Source organism: Bombina bombina, chromosome 6 (genome assembly GCF_027579735.1).
Source record: "Bombina bombina isolate aBomBom1 chromosome 6, aBomBom1.pri, whole genome shotgun sequence".
Lineage (NCBI taxonomy): Eukaryota > Metazoa > Chordata > Amphibia > Anura > Bombinatoridae > Bombina > Bombina bombina.
Window position 1 is genome coordinate 251,263,039 of NC_069504.1, and position 19,863 is coordinate 251,282,901.

The 19,863-nt window shown below is 41.6% G+C and overlaps 1 protein-coding gene across 1 annotated transcript in view; it reads right to left on the bottom strand.

Moving 5' to 3' along the window:
- The window catches only part of TBC1D15 (TBC1 domain family member 15), a 903,088-nt gene that overhangs the window by 415,663 nt on the left and 467,562 nt on the right, over nt 1–19,863 (bottom strand). The window lies entirely within an intron of this gene.

A 19,863-nucleotide genomic window follows, 5' to 3' on the forward strand; every position in this document is an offset into this window, starting at 1 on the left:
TTTTATACTACAACAGTGGAAATTGTTTCTAGTCAAAATTTAAGCCAGCCAAGTTTTATCACCAAAGCATATATAAAAACGATTAAACATGCCAGCAAACATTTTATATTGCAATATCATAAGGGTATTACCCCTGGGAGTAAGCATGATACCAGTTGTTATTAAATCACTGTATTCAGGCTTAACTTACATTAATCAGGTATCAGCAGCATTTTCTAGTGTTTTCCATCTCTAGAAAAAATTATAACTGCACATACCTGATAGCAGAATAAACTGCACGCCATTCTCTCGCTGAAGTTACCTCATCTGTGTAATCCCCTCAGACATATGTGAGAACAGCAATGGATCTTAGTTACAACCTGCTAAGATCATAGAAACCTCAGGCAGATTCTTCTTCTATTTACTGCCTGAGATAAAATAGCACAACTCCGGTACTATTTAAAAATAACAAACTTTTGATTGAAGAAAATAAACTAGCTATATTTAACCACTCTCTCCTACAACATCCTTGCTTGTTCAGAGTTGCAAGAGAATGACTGGCTATGACAGTTAGGGGAGGAGCTATATTACAGCTCTGCTGTGGGTGTCCTCTTGCAACTTCCTGTTGGGAATGAGAATATCCCACAAGTAATGGATGATCCGTGGACTGGATACACCTTACAAGAGAAAACTGCTTCCGAAGAAGCAAATACATCAAAACGGTAGAATTTAGTAAATGTATGTAAAGAGGACCAAGTCACCGCTTTGCAAATCTGATCAACTGAAGCTTCATTCTTAAAAGCCCATGAAGTGGAGACTGACCTAGTAGAATGAGCTGTAATTCTCTGAGGTGGGGCCTGACCCGACTCCAAATAAGCTTGATGAATCAAAAGTTTCAACCAAGAATCCAAGGAAATAGCAGAAGCCTCCTGACCTTTCCTAGGACCAGAAAATAAAACAAATAGACTGGAAGTCTTCCTGAAATCTTTAGTAGCTTCCACATAATATTTCAAAGCTCTTACCACATCCAAAGAATGTAAGGATCTTTCCAAAGAATTCTTAGGATTAGAACACAAGGAAGGGACAACAATTTCTCTATTAATGTTGTTAGAATTCACAACCTTAGGTAAAAATTGAAAAGAAGTCCGCAAAACTGCCTTATCCTGATGAAAAATCAGAAAAGGAGACTCACAAGAAAGAGCAGATAGCTCAGAAACTCTTCTAGCAGAAGAGATAGCCAAAAGGAACAACACTTTCCAAGAAAGTAATTTAATGTCCAAAGAATGCATAGGCTCAAATGGAGGAGCCTGTAAAGCCTTCAGAACCAAATTAAGACTCCAAGGAGGAGAAATTGATTTAATGACAGGCTTAATATGAACTAAATCCTGTACAAAACAGTGAATATCAGGAAGTATAGCAATCTTTCTGTGAAATAAAACAGAAAGAGCAGAGATTTGTCCTTTCAAGGAACTTGCAGACAAACCTTTATCCAAACCATCCTAAAGGAACTGTAAAATTCTAGGAATTCTAAAAGAATGCCAGGAGAATTTATGAGAAGAACACCATGAAATAACATAATTTATGTAAGAACTTACCTGATAAATTCATTTCTTTCATATTAGCAAGAGTCCATGAGCTAGTGACGTATGGGATATACATTCCTACCAGGAGGGGCAAAGTTTCCCAAACCTCAAAATGCCTATAAATACACCCCTCACCACACCCACAATTCAGTTTAACGAATAGCCAAGAAGTGGGGTGATAAAAAAGTGCGAAAGCATATAAAATAAGGAATTGGAATAATTGTGCTTTATACAAAATCATAACCACCACAAAAAAAGGGCGGGCCTCATGGACTCTTGCTAATATGAAAGAAATGAATTTATCAGGTAAGTTCTTACATAAATTATGTTTTCTTTCATGTAATTAGCAAGAGTCCATGAGCTAGTGACGTATGGGATAATGACTACCCAAGATGTGGATCTTTCCACACAAGAGTCACTAGAGAGGGAGGGATAAAATAAAGACAGCCAATTCCTGCTGAAAATAATCCACACCCAAAATAAAGTTTAACGAAAAACATAAGCAGAAGATTCAAACTGAAACCGCTGCCTGAAGTACTTTTCTACCAAAAACTGCTTCAGAAGAAGAAAATACATCAAAATGGTAGAATTTAGTAAAAGTATGCAAAGAGGACCAAGTTGCTGCTTTGCAGATCTGGTCAACCGAAGCTTCATTCCTAAACGCCCAGGAAGTAGAAACTGACCTAGTAGAATGAGCTGTAATTCTCTGAGGCGGAGTTTTACCCGACTCAACATAGGCAAGATGAATTAAAGATTTCAACCAAGATGCCAAAGAAATGGCAGAAGCTTTCTGGCCTTTTCTAGAACCGGAAAAGATAACAAATAGACTAGAAGTCTTACGAAAAGATTTCGTAGCTTCAACATAATATTTCAAAGCTCTAACAACATCCAAAGAATGCAACGATTTCTCCTTAGAATTCTTAGGATTAGGACATAATGAAGGAACCACAATTTCTCTACTAATGTTGTTGGAATTCACAACTTTAGGTAAAAATTCAAAAGAAGTTCGCAACACCGCCTTATCCTGATGAAAAATCAGAAAAGGAGACTCACAAGAAAGAGCAGATAATTCAGAAACTCTTCTGGCAGAAGAGATGGCCAAAAGGAACAAAACTTTCCAAGAAAGTAATTTAATGTCCAATGAATGCATAGGTTCAAACGGAGGAGCTTGAAGAGCTCCCAGAACCAAATTCAAACTCCAAGGAGGAGAAATTGACTTAATGACAGGTTTTATACGAACCAAAGCTTGTACAAAACAATGAATATCAGGAAGAATAGCAATCTTTCTGTGAAAAAGAACAGAAAGAGCAGAGATTTGTCCTTTCAAAGAACTTGCGGACAAACCCTTATCTAAACCATCCTGAAGGAACTGTAAAATGCTCGGTATTCTAAAAGAATGCCAGGAAAAATGATGAGAAAGACACCAAGAAATATAAGTCTTCCAGACTCTATAATATATCTCTCGAGATACAGATTTACGAGCCTGTAACATAGTATTAATCACAGAGTCAGAGAAACCTCTTTGACCAAGAATCAAGCGTTCAATCTCCATACCTTTAAATTTAAGGATTTCAGATCCTGATGGAAAAAAGGACCTTGTGACAGAAGGTCTGGTCTTAACGGAAGAGTCCACGGTTGGCAAGAGGCCATCCGGACAAGATCCGCATACCAAAACCTGTGAGGCCATGCCGGAGCTACCAGCAGAACAAACGAGCATTCCTTCAGAATCTTGGAGATTACTCTTGGAAGAAGAACTAGAGGCGGAAAGATATAGGCAGGATGATACTTCCAAGGAAGTGATAATGCATCCACTGCCTCCGCCTGAGGATCCCGGGATCTGGACAGATACCTGGGAAGTTTCTTGTTTAGATGGGACGCCATCAGATCTATTTCTGGAAGTTCCCACATTTGAACAATCTGAAGAAATACCTCTGGGTGAAGAGACCATTCGCCCGGATGCAACGTTTGGCGACTGAGATAATCCGCTTCCCAATTGTCTACACCTGGGATATGAACCGCAGAGATTAGACAGGAGCTGGATTCCGCCCAAACCAAAATTCGAGATACTTCTTTCATAGCCAGAGGACTGTGAGTCCCTCCTTGATGATTGATGTATGCCACAGTTGTGACATTGTCTGTCTGAAAACAAATGAACGATTCTCTCTTCAGAAGAGGCCAAAACTGAAGAGCTCTGAAAATTGCACGGAGTTCCAAAATATTGATCGGTAATCTCACCTCCTGAGATTCCCAAACTCCTTGTGCCGTCAGAGATCCCCACACAGCTCCCCAACCTGTGAGACTTGCATCTGTTGAAATTACAGTCCAGGTCGGAAGCACAAAAGAAGCCCCCTGAATTAAACGATGGTGATCTGTCCACCATGTTAGAGAGTGTCGAACAATCGGTTTTAAAGATATTAATTGAGATATCTTCGTGTAATCCTTGCACCATTGCTTCAGCATACAGAGCTGAAGAGGTCGCATGTGAAAACGAGCAAAGGGGATCGCCGTAGAATCTAGCACAAACTTACTTCACCACCTCCATCGGAGGCAAAGTTTGTAAAACTGAATTGTGGGTGTGGTGAGGGGTGTATTTATAGGCATTTTGAGGTTTGGGAAACTTTGCCCCTCCTGGTAGGAATGTATATCCCATACGTCACTAGCTCATGGACTCTTGCTAATTACATGAAAGAAATAAGTCTTCCAAACTCTATAATAAATCGTTCTAGAGACAGATTTACGAGCTTGTAACATAGTATTAATCACTGAGTCAGAGAAACCTCTATGACTTAGAACTAAGCGTTCAATTTCCATACCATCAAATTTAATGATTCGAGATCCTGATGGAAAAACGGACCTTGAGATAGTAGGTCCGGCCGTAACGGAAGTGGCCAAGGCGGGCAAACTGGACATCCGAACCAGATCCGCATACCAAAACCTGTGTGGCCATGCTGGAGCCACCAGCAACACAAAAGACTGTTCCATGATGATTTTGGAGATCACTCTTGGAAGGAGAACTAGAGGCGGGAAGATGTAAGCAGGATGATAACACCAAGGAAGTTTCAGTGCATCCACTGCTTCCGCCTGAACATCCCTGGACCTGGACAGGTATCTGGGAAGTTTCTTGTTTAGATGAGAGGCCATCAGATCTATCTCTGGAAGACCCCACATCTGAACAATCTGAGAAAACACATCTGGATGGAGAGACCACTCCCCTGGATGTAAAGTCTGGCGGCTTTCATAGCTTGGGGACTGTGAGTCCCACCCTGATGATTGACATAAGCCACAGTTGTGATATTGTCTGTCTGAAAACAAATGAACGGTTCTCTCTTAGCAGAGGCCAAAACTGAAGAGCCCTGAGAATTGCACAGAGTTCTAAAATATTTATTGGTAATCTCGCCTCTTGAGATTTCCAAACCCCTTGTGCTGTCAGAGATCCCCAAACAGCTCCCCAACCTGAAAGACTCGCATCTGTTGAGATCACAGTCCAGGTTGGCCGAACAAAAGAAGCCCCTTGAACCAAACGATGGTGATCTATCCACCATGTTAGAGATTGTCGTACATTGGGATTCAAGGATATTAATTGTGATAGCTTTGTATAATCCCTGCACCATTGATTCAGCATGCAAAGCTGTAGAGGTCTCATGTGAAAACGAGCAAAGGGGATCGTGTCCGATGCTGCAGTCATGAGACCTAAAACTTCCAAGCACATAGCCACTGAAGGGAATGACTGAGACTGAAGGTGCCGGCATGCTGCGACCAATTTTAAACGTCTCTTGCCTGTTAGAGACAGAGTCATGGACACTGAATTTATCTAGAAACCTAAAAAGGTGACCCTTCTCTGAGGAAGACAAAAAATCTTCTCACAGGAGGTCTTACTTTGAATCCTATTCGATACCCCTGAGAGACAATGCTCTGAATCCAATGATTTTGGACAGATTTTATCCAAAAATCCTTGAAAAACCTTAATCTGCCCCCTACCAGCTGAGCTGGAATGAGGACCGCACCTTCATGCGGACTTAGGGGCAGACTTTGGTTTCCTAAATGGCTTGGATTTATTCCAATTTAAGGAAGGCTTCCAACTGGAAGCAGATTCCTTGGGAGGAGGATTGAGTTTTTGTTCCTTATTCTGACGAAAGGAACGAAAACGGTTAGAAGCCTTAGATTTACCCTTAGGTTTTTTATCCTGACGCAGAAAAACTCCTTTTCCTCCAGTGATAGTTGAAATAATAGAATCCAACTGAGAACCAAATAAATTATTACCTTGGAAAGAAAGAGATGTAATCTAGATTTAGATGTCTTATCAGCATTCCAAGATTTAAGCCACAAAGCTCTTCTAGCTAATACAGCTAAAGACATAGATCTAACATCAATTTTGATAATATCAAAAATGGCATTACAAATAAAATTATTAGCATGTTGCAGTAAGCGAGTAATGCTAGATATGTCAGGATCCAATTCTCATTGTGCTAAATTCTTCAACCAAAAAGTTGAGGCAGCCGCAACATCAGCCAAAGAAATAGCAGGTCTGAGAAGATGACCTGAATATTAATAGCTCTTCCTTAGATAGGATTCAAGCTTCCTATCTAAAGGATCCTTAAAGGAAGTACTATCTTCCATAGGAATAGTGGTACGTTTAGCAAGAGTAGAAATAGCCCCATCAACTTTGGGGACTTTTTAACAAAACTCTATAGATTTTGCTGGTAAAGGATACAATTTTTTAAACCTTGAAGAAGGAATAAAAGAAGTACCTGGCTTATTCCATTCCCTAGAAATCATATCAGAAATAGCCTCAGGAATAGGAAAACCCCCTGGGGAAACCACAGGAGGTTTAAAAACAGCATTTAAACATTTATTGGACTGAACGTCAATAGGACTGATTACCTCAATATCCAAAGTAATTAACACTTCTTTAATAAAGAACGCATATACTCTATTTTAAATAAATAAGTAGATTTGTCAGTGTCAATGTCTGAGGAATGATCTTCTGAATCAGATAGATCCTCATCAGAAGAGGATAAATTATTATGTTGCTGGTCATTTGAAATTTCATCAGCTAAATGAGAAGTTTTAAAAGACCTTTTACATTTATTAGAAGGTGGAAATGCAGACAAAGCCTTCAGAATAGAATCAGATACAAATTCTTTAAAATTTACAGGTATATCATGCACATTAGAAGTTGAAGGAACTGCAACTGGCAATGTACTATTACTGATGGAAACACTATCTGCATGTAAAAGTTTATCATGACAACTATTACAAATGACATTAGAAGTTGAAGGAAGTGCAACTGGCAATGTACTATTACTGATGGAAACACTATCTGCATGTAAAAGTTTATCATGACAACTATTACAAATGACATTTGGTGGAATAATTTCTACACTTTTACAACAAATGCACTTAGCTTTGTAAGAACCAATGTCAGGCAGCAATGTTCCAGCAGAAACTTCTGAGGCAGGATCAGATTGGGACATCTTGCTCAATGTAAGAGAAAAAACAACATATAAAGCAAAATGATCTATTTCCTTATATGACAGTTTCAGGAATGGGAAAAAATGCAAAAAGCATAGGCCTCTGATAGAGAAAAAAGCAAGAGGCAAACATCAATGGGGTATAGAAATAATGAAAAAAATTTGCCAAAAATAACCGGAAATGACACACTAGCGTCACTAATGACGCCGCAGTGTGAAAGGTCTCGGCGTCACGTATGACGCCGGAAATGACGAAGTTGCGTCATAAACGTCTTTTTCCGCGCCAAAAATGATGCAATAAAGTTTAGCATTTGACGCACCCGCGGACCTAATACCTGCAATAGCAAGAAGTAGTCAATTGAAAAAAGACTAAACCCCAGGTAAGAAATACATTTCTTAAAATGTTTAAATTCCCCAAATATGAAACTGACAGTTTGCTGAAGGAAATACATGAACCTGACTCATGGCAAATATAAGTACAATACATATATTTAGAACTTTATAAACATGCATAAAGTGCCAAACCATAGCTGAGGTGTCTTAAGAAATAAAAAACATGCTTACCAAAAGACACCCATCCACATATAGCAGATAGCCAAACCAGTACTAAAACAGTTATTAGCAGAGGTAATGGTAAATTGAGAGTATATCGTCGATCTGAAAAGGGAGGTAGGAGATGAATCTCTACGACTGATAACAAAGAACCTATGAAATAGATCCCCGTTAGGGAAATCATCGTATTCAAATAAGTGATACTCCCTTCACGTCCCTCTGACATTCGCTGTACTCTGAGAGGAATCGGGCTTCAACAATTATGAAAATGTAAGATTAAAAATGTAGATGTCCATCTGATATCATATGTGACTATACCTTATTCAATTAATATCAGCTTCAAAAAAGTAATAGCAATGTAGTTAGCAAATCCTAGAAATTATGGCTTGATTTTCCCATTGAGTAAACATCACTGGTCTTGTCTATTACTTTCTATCTTATAAGTTAAAGGGATACTGAACCCAAATATTTTCTTTCATGATTCAGACAAATCATACAATTTTAAGCAACTTTCTAATTTACTTCTATTATCAATTGTTCTTCGTTCTCTTGCTATCTTTATTTGAAAAAGAAGGCATCTAAGCTAAGGAGCCAGCAAATGTTTGGTTCTGGACCATGGACAGCACTTGTTTATTGGTGCTGTCCAATCAGCAAGGACAACCCAGGTTGTTCACCAAAAATGGGCCCGGCATCTAAACTTACATTCTTGCTTTTCAAATAAACATACCAAGAGAATAAAGAAAATTTGATAACAGGAATAAATTAGAAAGTTACTTAAAATTGCATGCTTTATCTGAATCCTGAAAGAAAAAATTTGGTTTCAGTGTCCCTTTAATATTACACCTAGAAACAAAGACAGTATTATATAAAACACAATATAGACAGTATAATATAAATCATGACATAGACAAAATAACATAAAACAGAACACAATACACTTGAATGTGCATGTGTGTATAGTATATATATATATATATATATATATATATATATATATATAAATAAGATGTAGGCATGGTCATATGATACTTTATTATCTAAAAAGTAAATTTATCCTTACCTGATAAATTGATTTCTTCTATGATACGACGAGTCCACGGATTCATCCTTTACTTGTAGGATATTATCCTCTTGCTAACAGGAAGTGGCAAAGAGCACCACAGCAGAGCTGTCTATATAGCTCCTCCCTTTACTCCACCCCCCAGTCTTTCGACCGAAGGTACAGGAAGAAAAATAAGAAACTAAAAGGTGCAGAGGTGACTGAAGTTTTAAATCAAAAAAATATAATCTGTCTTAAATTGACAGGGTGGGCCGTGGACTCGTCGTATCATAGAAGAAATCAATTTATCAGGTAAACATAAATTTACTTTTCTTCTATAAGATACGACGAGTCCACGGATTCATCCTTTACTTGTGGGATACAATACCAAAGCTACAGGACACGGATGAACGGGAGGGACAAGACAGATGCCTAAACAGAAGGCACCACTGCTTGAAGAACTGTTCTCCCAAAAATATCCTCCGAAGAAGCAAAAGTATCAAATTTGTAAAATTTGGAAAAGGTATGAAGTGAAGACCAAGTCACAGCCTTACAAATCTGTTTAACAGAAGCATCATTTTTAAAAGCCCATGTGGAAGCCACCGCTCTAGTAGAGTGAACTGTAATTCGTTAAGGAGGCTGCTGCCCAGCAGTCTCGTATGTCAAACGGATGATGCTTTTTAGCCAAAAAGAAAGAGAGGTAGCTGTAGCTTTTTTACCTCTACGTTTTCCAGAATAGACAACAAACAGAGAAGATGTTTGACGGAAATCTTTGGTCGCTTGCAAGTAAAACTTCAAAGCATGAACCACGTCCAAGTTGTGCAACAGACGCTCCTTCTTACAGGAAGGATTAGGACACAGGGAAGGAACAACAATTTCCTGATTAATATTCTTATTAGTAACAAACTTAGGAAGGAATCCAGGTTTGGTACGCAAAACCACCTTATCAGAATGGAAAACAAGATAAGGCGAGTCGCATTGCAATGCAGATAGTTCAGAAGCTCTTCGAGCCGAAGAGATAGCAACTAAAAACAGAACTTTCCAAGATAGAAGCTTAATATCTATGGAATGCATAGATTCAAAAGGAACCCCTTGAAGAACTTTAAGAACTAAATTCAAACTCCATGGCGGAGCAACAGGTTTAAAAACAGGCTTAATTCTAACCAAAGCCTGACAAAACGACTGAACGTCTGGAACATCTGCCAGACGCTTGTGCAGTAAAATTGACAAAGCAGATATCTGTCCCTCTAAGGAACTAGCTGATAACCCTTTCTCCAATCCTTCTTGGAGAAAAGACAAAATCCTAGGAATCCTGATCTTACTCCATAAGTAGCCTTTGGATTCACACCAATAAAGATATTTACGCCATATCTTATGGTAAATCTTTCGAGTGACAGGCTTTCGAGCCTGAATCAAGGTATCTATGACGACTCAGAGAATCCTCGCTTACATAAAATCAAGCGTTCAATTTCCAGGCAGTCAGCCGCAGAGAAACTAGATTTGGATGCTGGAACAGACCTTGAATGAGAAGGTCCTGTCTCAGTGGCAGAGTCCACGGTGGTAGAGATTACATTTCAAACAGGTCTGCATACCAAGTCCTGCGTGGCCACGCAGGTGCTATCAAAATCACCAAAGCCCTCTCCTGTTTGATTCTGGCAATCAGGCGAGGAAGGAGAGGAAATGGTTGAAACACATAAGCCAGGTTGAACGACCAAGGTACTGCTAGAGCATCTATCAGTACTGCTTGGGGATCCCTTGATCTGGACCCGTAACAAGGAAGTTTGGCATTCTGACGAGATGCCATCAGATCCAATTCTGGTGTGCCCCATTGATGAATCAATTGCGCAAACACCTCCGGATGGAGCTCCCAATCCCTCGGATGAAAAGTCTGACGACTTAGAAAATCCGCTTCCCAGTTCTCCACTCCTGGAATATAGATTGCTGATAGATGGCAAGAGTGAGTCTCTGCCCATCGAATTATTTTGGAAACCTCTATCATCGCTAGAGAACTCTTTGTTCCCCCCCTGATGATTGATATATGCTACAGTGGTGATATTGTCCGACTGGAATCTTATGAATCTGGCCAAGGCCAGCTGAGGCCACGCCTGAAGCGCGTTGAATATCGCTCTCAGTTCTAGAATATTTATTGGAAGGAGAGCCTCCTCCTGAGTCCACAGCCCTGTGCTTTCAGGGAATTCCAGACTGCACCCCAGCCTAATAGGCTGGCATCCATCGTCCTGTGACAACCACCAAAGAAGAGAGTCCCTGGTCTCTTGATCCAGATTTATCTGAGGAGATAAATTTGCATAATCCCCATTCCACTGTCTGAGTATGCATAGTTGCAGTGGTCTGCGACACAAGCGAGCAAACGGAACACTGTCCATTGCCACTACCATTAGTCCAATTACCTCCATACACTGAGCCACTGACGGCCGAGGAATGGAATGAAGTGCTCGGCAGGTGGTTAAGATCTTTGATTTTCTGACCTCCGTCAGAAAAATTTTCATGTGTACCGAATCTATCAGAGTTCCCAGGAATGGAACTCTTGTGAGAGGGATAAGTGAACTATTCTTTACATTCACCTTCCACCCGTGAGATCTTAGAAAAGCCAACACGATGTCCGTGTGAGATTTGGCTAGATGGTAAGTACACGCCTGAATTAAGATATCGTCCAGATAAGGCGCCACTGCTATGCCTCACGGCCTTAGAACTGCCAAAAGGGACCCGAGAACTTTTGTGAAAATTCTGGTTGCTGTGGCCAACCCGAAGAGAAGAGCCACAAACTGGTAATGCTTGTCCAGGAAGGCGAACCTGAGGAACTGGTGATGATCTTTGTGGATAGGAATGTGAAGATACGCATCCTTCAAATCCACGGTGGTCATATATTGACCCTCCTGGATCATTGGTAAAATAGTCCGAATGGTCTCCATCTTGAAGGATGGGACTCTGAGAAATTTGTTTAGGATCTTGAGATCTAAAATCGCTCTGAAGGTTCCCTCTTTTTTGGGAACCATGAACAGATTGGAGTAAAACCCCTGCCCCTGTTCTGCTTTTGGAACTGGGCAGATTACCCCCATAGTATATAGGTCTTCTACACAGCGTAAGAACGCCTCTCTCTTTGTCAGGTTTACAGACAACCGTGAAAGATGAAATCTCCCCCTTGGAGGAGAATCTTTGAAGTCTAGAAGATACCCCTGGGTCACGATTTCTAAAGCCCAGGAGTACTGAACGTCTCTTGCCCAAGCCTGAGCAAAGAGAAAAAGTCTGCCCCCTACTAGATCCGGTCCCGGATCGTGGGCTGCCCCTTCATGCTGTCTTGGTGGCAGCAGCGGACTTCTTGGCCTGTTTACCCTTATTCCAGATCTGGTTAGGTCTCCAGACTGACTTGGATTGAGCAAAATTCCCCTCCTGCTTTGTGGCAGGGGAGGAGGTAGGGGGACCCCACCTTTGAAGTTTCGAAAGGAACGAAAATTATTATGTTTGGTCCTCATCTTATTTGTCTTATCCTGAGGAAGGGCATGGCCTTTTTCTCCAGTGATGTCGGAAATTATCTCTTTCAGTTCAGGCCCGAATAGGGTCTTACCCTTGAAAGGAATAGCTAAATGATTAGATTTTGATGACACATCAGAAGACCAGGACTTAAGCCATAACGCTCTACGCACTAAAATGGCAAAACCTGAATTCTTTGCCACTAATTTAGCCATTTGAAAAGCGGCATCTGTAATGAAAGAATTAGCTAGCTTGAGAGCCCTAATTCTGTCCAGAATATCATCTAATGGGGTCTCAACCTTAAGAGCCTCCTCAAGAGCCTCCTCTAGAGCCTCGAACCAAAAAGCTGCTGCAGTAGTTACAGAAACAATGCACGCTATAGTTTGCAGAAGAAAACCCTGATGAATAAATATTCTATTTAAAAGACCCTCTAATTTTTTATCCATAGGATCTTTGAAAGCACAACTGTCCTCAATAGGTATAGTTGTACGCTTAGCCAGGGTAGAAATAGCTCCCTCCACCTTAGGGACCGTCTGCCACGAATCCCGAATGGTGTCAGATATGGGAAAAATTTTCTTAAAAGTAGGAGGGGGAGAGAACGGAATACCTGGTCTATCCCACTCCTTAGTAACAATGTCCAAAATCCTCTTAGGGACCGGAAAAAACAGAATTTATGCTTACCTGATAAATTACTTTCTCCAACGGTGTGTCCGGTCCATGGCGTCATCCATTACTTGTGGGATATTCTCCTCCCCTACAGGGAATGGCAAGGAGAGCACACAGCAAGAGCTGTCCATATAGTCCCACCTCCCTCTGGCTCCGACCCCCAGTCATTCGACCGACGGTTAGGAGAAAAAGGAGAAACTATAGGGTGCCGTGGTGGCTGTAGTGTATAGAGAAAGAAATTTTTCAAACCTGATTAAAAAACCAGGGCGGGCCGTGGACCGGACACACCGTTGGAGAAAGTAATTTATCAGGTAAGCATAAATTCTGTTTTCTCCAACATTGGTGTGTCCGGTCCACGGCGTCATCCATTACTTGTGGGAACCAATACCAAAGCTTTAGGACACGGATGAAGGGAGGGAGCAAATCAGGTTACCTAAACAGAAGGCACCACGGCTTGCAAAACCATTCTCCCAAAAATAGCCTCCGAAGAAGCATAAGTATCAAATTTGTAGAATTTGGCAAGTGAGTGCAGAGAAGACCAAGTCTCTGCCTTACATATCTGATCAACAGAAGCCTCGTTCTTGAAGGCTCATGGGAAGCCACAGCCCTAGTAGAGTGAGCTGTGATTCGTTCAGGAGGCTGCCGTCCGGCAGTCTCATAAGTCAATCGGATAATACTTTTCCGCCCGAAAGAAAGAGAGGTAGCAGTAGCTTTTTTTCCTCTCCTCTTACCAGAGTAAACGACAAACAAAGATGAGGTTTGTCTAAAATCCTTTGTTACTTCTAAATAGGACTTTAAAGCACGAACTACATCTAAATTGTGTAACAAACGTTCCTTCTTTGAAACTGGATTCGGACACAGAGAAGGAACAACTATTTCCTGGTTAACATTCTTGTTGGAACAACTTTCGGAAGAAAACCAGGCTTAGTACGCAAAACAACCTTATCTGAATGGAACACCAGATAGGGTGGATCACACTGCAAAGCAGATAATTCAGAAACTCTTCTAGCAGAAGAAATAGCAACCAAAACAGAAACTTTCCAAGATAGTAATTTGGTATCTATGGAATGTAAAGGCTCAAACGGAACCCCTTGAAGAACTGAAGGAACTAAATTTAGACTCCAAGGAGGAGTCATGGTCTGTAAACAGGCTTGATTCTGACCAAAGCCTGTACAAAAGCTTGTACCTCTGGCACAGCTGCCAGTCGTTTGTGTAAAGCAGAAATCTGTCCTTTTAGAGAACTCACTGACAACCCTTTATCCAAACCTTCTTGGAGAAAGGAGAGAATCTTAGGAATTTTAATCTTACTCCAGGAGAATCCCTTGGATTCACACCAACAGATATATTTTTTCCATATTTTATGGTAAATCTTTCTAGTCACAGGTTTTCTGGCTTGAACCAGAGTATCTATCACTGAATTTGAAAACCCACGCTTGGATAAAATCAAGCGTTCAATTTCCAAGCAGTCAGCTGCAGAGAGACTAGATTTGGATGTTCGAATGGACCTTGTACTAGAAGATCCTGTCTCAAAGGTAGCTTCCATGGTGGAGCCGATGACATATTCACCAGGTCTGCATACCAAGTCCTGCGCGGCCACGCAGGAGCTATCAGAATCACAGAGGCCTTCTCCTGTTTGATCCTGGCTACGAGCCTGGGAAGGAGAGGGAGCGGTGGAAACGCATAAGCTAGGTTGAACGACCAAGGCGCCACTAATGCATCCACTAGAGTCGCCTTGGGATTCCTGGATCTGGACCTGTAGCAAGGAACCTTGAAGTTCTGACGAGACGCCATCAGATCCATGTCTGGAATGCCCCATATTGAGTCAACTGGGCAAAAACCTCCGGATGGAGTTCCCACTCCCCCGGATGGAAAGTCTGACGACTCAGATAATCCGCCTCCCAGTTGTCTACTCCTGGGATGTGAATTGCAGATAGATGGCAGGAGTGATCCTCCGCCCATTTGATGATCTTGGATACCTCTCTCATCGCCAAGGAACTCTTTGTTCCTCCCTGATGGTTGATGTAAGCTACAGTCGTCATGTTGTCTGACTGGAATCTTATGAATCCGGCCTTCGCTAGTTGAGGCCAAGCCCAGAGAGCATTGAATATCGCTCTCAGTTCCAGGCTGTTTATCAGGAGAAGAGACTCTTCACGAGACCATAGACCCTTAGCTTTCAGGGAATCCCAGACCGCACCCCAGCCTAATAGACTGGCGTCGGTCGTGACAATGACCCACTCTGGTCTGCGGAAACTCATTCCCTGAGACAGGTGATCCTGGGTCAACCACCAACGGAGTGAGTCTCTGGTCATCTGGTCTACTTGAATCTGTGGAGACAAGTCTGCATAATCCCCATTCCACTGATTGAGCATGCACAGTTGTAATGGTCTTAGATGAATTCGAGCAAAAGGAACTATGTCCATTGCTGCAACCATCAATCCTACTACTTCCATGCACTGAGCTATGGAAGGCTGCAGAATAGAGTGAAGAACTTGACAAGCGTTTAAAGCTTTGACTTTCTGACTTCTGTCAGGAAGATCTTAATTTCTAAAGAATCTATTATTGTTCCCAAAAAGGTAACTCTTGTTGACGGAGACAGGGAACTCTTTTCTACATTCACCTTCCACTCGTGAGATCTGAGAAAGGCTAGAACAATGTCTGTATGAGCCTTTGCCTAGGAAAGAGACGACGCTTGAATTAGAATGTTGTCTAGATAAGGTGCCACTGCAATGCCCCTTGGTCTTAGAATCGCCAGAAGGGACCCTAGCACCTTTGTTAAAATTCTGGGAGCAGTGGCTAACCCGAATGGAAGAGCCACGAACTGATAATGTTTGTCCAGAAAGGCGAACCTTAGGAACTGATGATCTTTGTGGATAGGAATATGTAGGTACGCATCCTTTAAATCCACGGTAGTCATCTATTGACCCTCCTGGATTGTAATGGTTTCCATCTTGAACGATGGAACTCTGAGAAATTTGTTTAGAATTTTTAAATCCAGAATTGGTCTGAAAGTTCCCTCTTTTTTGGGAACTACAAACAGGTTTGAGTAAAACCCCTGACCTTGTTCCACAGTTGGAACTGAGTGTATCACTCCCACTTTACTATGGCTCCTACGCAGTGTAAGAATGCCTGTCTCTTCACCTGGTCTGAAGATAAGCGAGACATGTGGAACCTTCCCTTTGGAGGAAGTTCCTTTCTAGAAGATATCCCAAAGAGACTATTCTAGTGTCTAGGGATCCGGAACATCTCTTGCCCAAGCCTGAGCAAAAAGAGAGAGTCTGCCCCCTACTAGATCCGGTCCTGGATCGGGGCTACCCCTTCATGCTGTCTTGGTAGCAGCAGGCTTTTTGGCCTGTTTACCCTAGTTCCAACCTTGCAATGTTTTCCATGCTGGTTTAGGTTGGGAAGTGTTGCCTTCTTGTCTGGAGGCCGCAGAGTTAGGAATTGGTCCGTTCCTGAAATTGCGAAAGGAACGAAAATTAGATTTGTTCTTAGCCTTAAAAGGCCTATCTTGTGGAAGGGCATGTCCCTTTCCACCAGTAATGTCAGAAATAATCTCTTTCAATTCCGGCCCGAATAGGGTCTTACCCTTGAAAGGAATATTAAGCAATTTATTCTTGGACGACACATTCGCCGACCAGGATTTTAGCCAAAGCGCTCTGCGCGCCACTATAGCAAACCCTGCATATCGCCGCTAACTTAGCAATAGAAAAGCGGCATCCAAAATAAATGAATTAGCCAACTTAAGTGCGTGAATTCTGTCCATGACTTCATCATATGGAGTCTCCCTTTGAAGCAAATTTTCCAGTTCCTCAAACCCAAATACGCTGCGGTAGTGACAGGAATAATGCACGGGATTGGTTGAATAAGGAAGACCTGCTGAATAAATTCTTTTTTAACAGTCCTTCTTTGAAAGCGCAACTGTCCTCAATAGGAATAGTTGTGCGCTTAGCTAACATTGAAACCGCCCCCTCAACCTTAGGAACCGTTTGCCATGTGTCCTTTCTGGGGTCGACAATGGGGAACATTTTCTTGAATATAGGAGGTGGAACAAAAGGTATACCTGGCTTTTCCCACTCCTTAGTCACTATGTCCGCCACCCGCTTGGGTATCGGAAAGGCATCAGCGTGCACTGGAACCTCTAAGAATTTGTCCATCTTGCACAATTTCTCTGGCATTACCAGAGAATCACAATCATCTAGAGTAGTTAGGACCTCCTTAAGCAGGGCGCGGAGGTGTTGTAACTTAAATTTAAAAATCACTATATTAGTGTCTGCCTACTGAGGAACTTTTCCTGAATCAGAAACTTCCCCTTCAGACAGGCCCTCCCTCACTGCTATACTCAGATTGAAGTGAGGGAACAACTGGTAAATTGTCCTCAGCGCTAACCTGCTCATCTTCTGTAATTAAAAACTGAGCAATCACGCTTTCTAGAATAGGATGGCAGTTTGGATAATAGATTTGCTAAAGAATTATCCATCACTGCAGTTAATTGCTGCATAGTAACCAGCATTGGCGCGCTAGCTGTACTAGGTATCGCCTGCGCGGGCAAAACTGGTATTGACACAGAAGGAGAGGATGATAAACTATCCCCACTACCTTCACATGAAGAATCACCCTGGGCAATCTTATTAAATGTGACAGTACTGTCCTTACTTTGTTTGGACGCTATGACACAATTTGCACAAAACATTAATAGAGGGAACCACCTTGGCTTCCATACATTCACAGCATAAGCTATCTGAAGGTACAGACATGTTAGACAGAATATGGCAGGCTAATAATGCAATAAAAAACGTTTTTAAAGAAAAGCGTTACTGTCTCTTTAAATAATAAACAAGAACACTTTATTTCTGAAAGTTTGAAAAACTATGAAGGCAATGTCCGATTTTTACAATATTTGCACCCCAGAATCTTAGTGCCTTGAAAGTATTGCACACCAAGTTTCAAGACTTTAACCCTTAAAATGAGCAAACCGGAGCTATTTGTTCAAATAAACAATTTTAACACACAACAATCACTGCCACAGCCTTGCTGCTGCTTTTTACCTTCCCTTAAAGTGATCCAGCACTGAAATAAACCTTCCTGAGTCCGTTTTCTTTACCCACAAGACCCTCAAATGAAGCTGCATGCACTGCCAAGTAAATAAACTGCGCAATTGAGGCGCGAAAACAGGGCCTCCTTCATCTGCATTATCAGAGTGAAGGGGCCTTTCTGACTGAAGTAGTAGTCTAACTAGATGCCAGACGGAAAAAAACGTTCCCAAAAGTGCTTTTATAACACAAAAAAACACTCTAAATGTCCAATAAATCTGATAAAAACCAATCGATTTAACCCACAATAGTGTCAACCAGTTTAGAGCCCATTTATAAGCCTTAATCTGTTATGAATCTAAGAAAATGGCTTACCGATCCCCAAGAGGGAAAATGACAGTCTTCTAGCATTACACAGTCTTGTTAGAAATATGACTAATCGTACCTGAAGCAGATAAGTCTGCAAACTGTTCCCCCCAACTGAAGTTCTCTGGGCTCAACAGTCCTGCGTGGGAACAGCAATTGATTTTAGTTACTGCTGCTAAAATCATACTCCTCTTTTAACAGAAATCTTCTTCATTTTCTGTTGTAGAGTAAATAGTACAAACCGGCACTATTTTAAAATAACAAACTCTTGATAGAAGAAATAAAAAAACTACAACTAACACCACAAACTCCTCACCATCCCCGTGGAGATGCTACTTGTTCAGAGCAGCAAGGAGAAATGACTGGGGGGCGGAGACAGAGGGGGGACTATATGGACAGATCTTGCTGTGTGCTCTCCTTGCCATTCCCTGTAGGGGAGGAGAATATCCCACAAGTAATGGATGACGCCGTGGACCGGACACACCAATGTTGGAGAAACATTAGTGTAAGTAGGAACTGCTAGATATCTATCCATTTTACACAATTTCTCTGGTGGAATTACAATAGGGTCACAATCATCCAGAGTCGCCAAAACCTCCCTGAGCAACAAGCGGAGGTGTTCTAGCTTAAACTTAAAAGCCTTCATATCTGAGTCTGCTTGAGGGAACATCTTTCCTGAATCAGAAAGCTCTCCCTCAGACAGCAATTCCCTCACCCCCAACTCAGAAGATTGTGAGGGTACATCGGAGATGGCTAATAAAGCGTCAGAGGGCTCAGCATTTACTCTCACACTGGACCTACTGCGCTTCCCCTGCAACCCAGGCAGTTTAGATAAAACCTCAGCTAGGGTAGTAAACATAACTGCGGCCATATCTTGCAGGGTGAAAGAATTAGATGCACTAGTACTTGGCGTCGCTTGTGCGGGCGTTAACGGTTGTGACACTTGGGGAGAAGTCGATGGCATAACCTGATTCTCTTCTGACTGAGAATCATCCTGTGACATACTTTTATCAGCTAAAATATGTTCTTTGCAATTTAAGGCCCTTTCAGTGCATGAGGGACACATTTTAAGTGGGGGTTCCACAACGGCTTCTAAACACATGGAACATTGACTTTCCTCAATGTCAGACATGCTAAACAGGCTAGTAATGAACACAAACAGGCTTGAAAACACTTTATTTAGTGAAAAAATAATCTTAAAAAACGGTACTGCGCCTTTAAGAGAAAAAAAGTATACAAGTTTTCCAAAACTGCTTTAAAACCATCAAATCGTTCCAATCTTATGATAGAAGCATCCAAACTGTGAAGCTAAGTTTGCCCCACAAGGAAAGGAACACTTAACCCTTACTGGAAAAAACGGATATTTAAATAACATTTATATCAATGAAAAACACCCCCTGCACCTCGCTACAGCGCCTACCTGCCCTCAGGGGTCTGCAAAACCGGGTTAAAGCTTTGATTTGGCCCAATACAGCTCACAAGGGCCCACCGGAGTTGGAGCTTGCTTCTTGCCTGACGAAAATAGGCCCCGCCCATCTCACTCGATGTCTCTCAGCCCAAATGAACCGCACCAGAGCGGTCTAAAACTAGCCATGTGGGTTCCTAAACCCAAAAAGAAAGACATGTGTACCCTCTCATTAAGCATGAAAAACGTTCCACATAAAAATGTTATCAGCACTCCCAGTTAT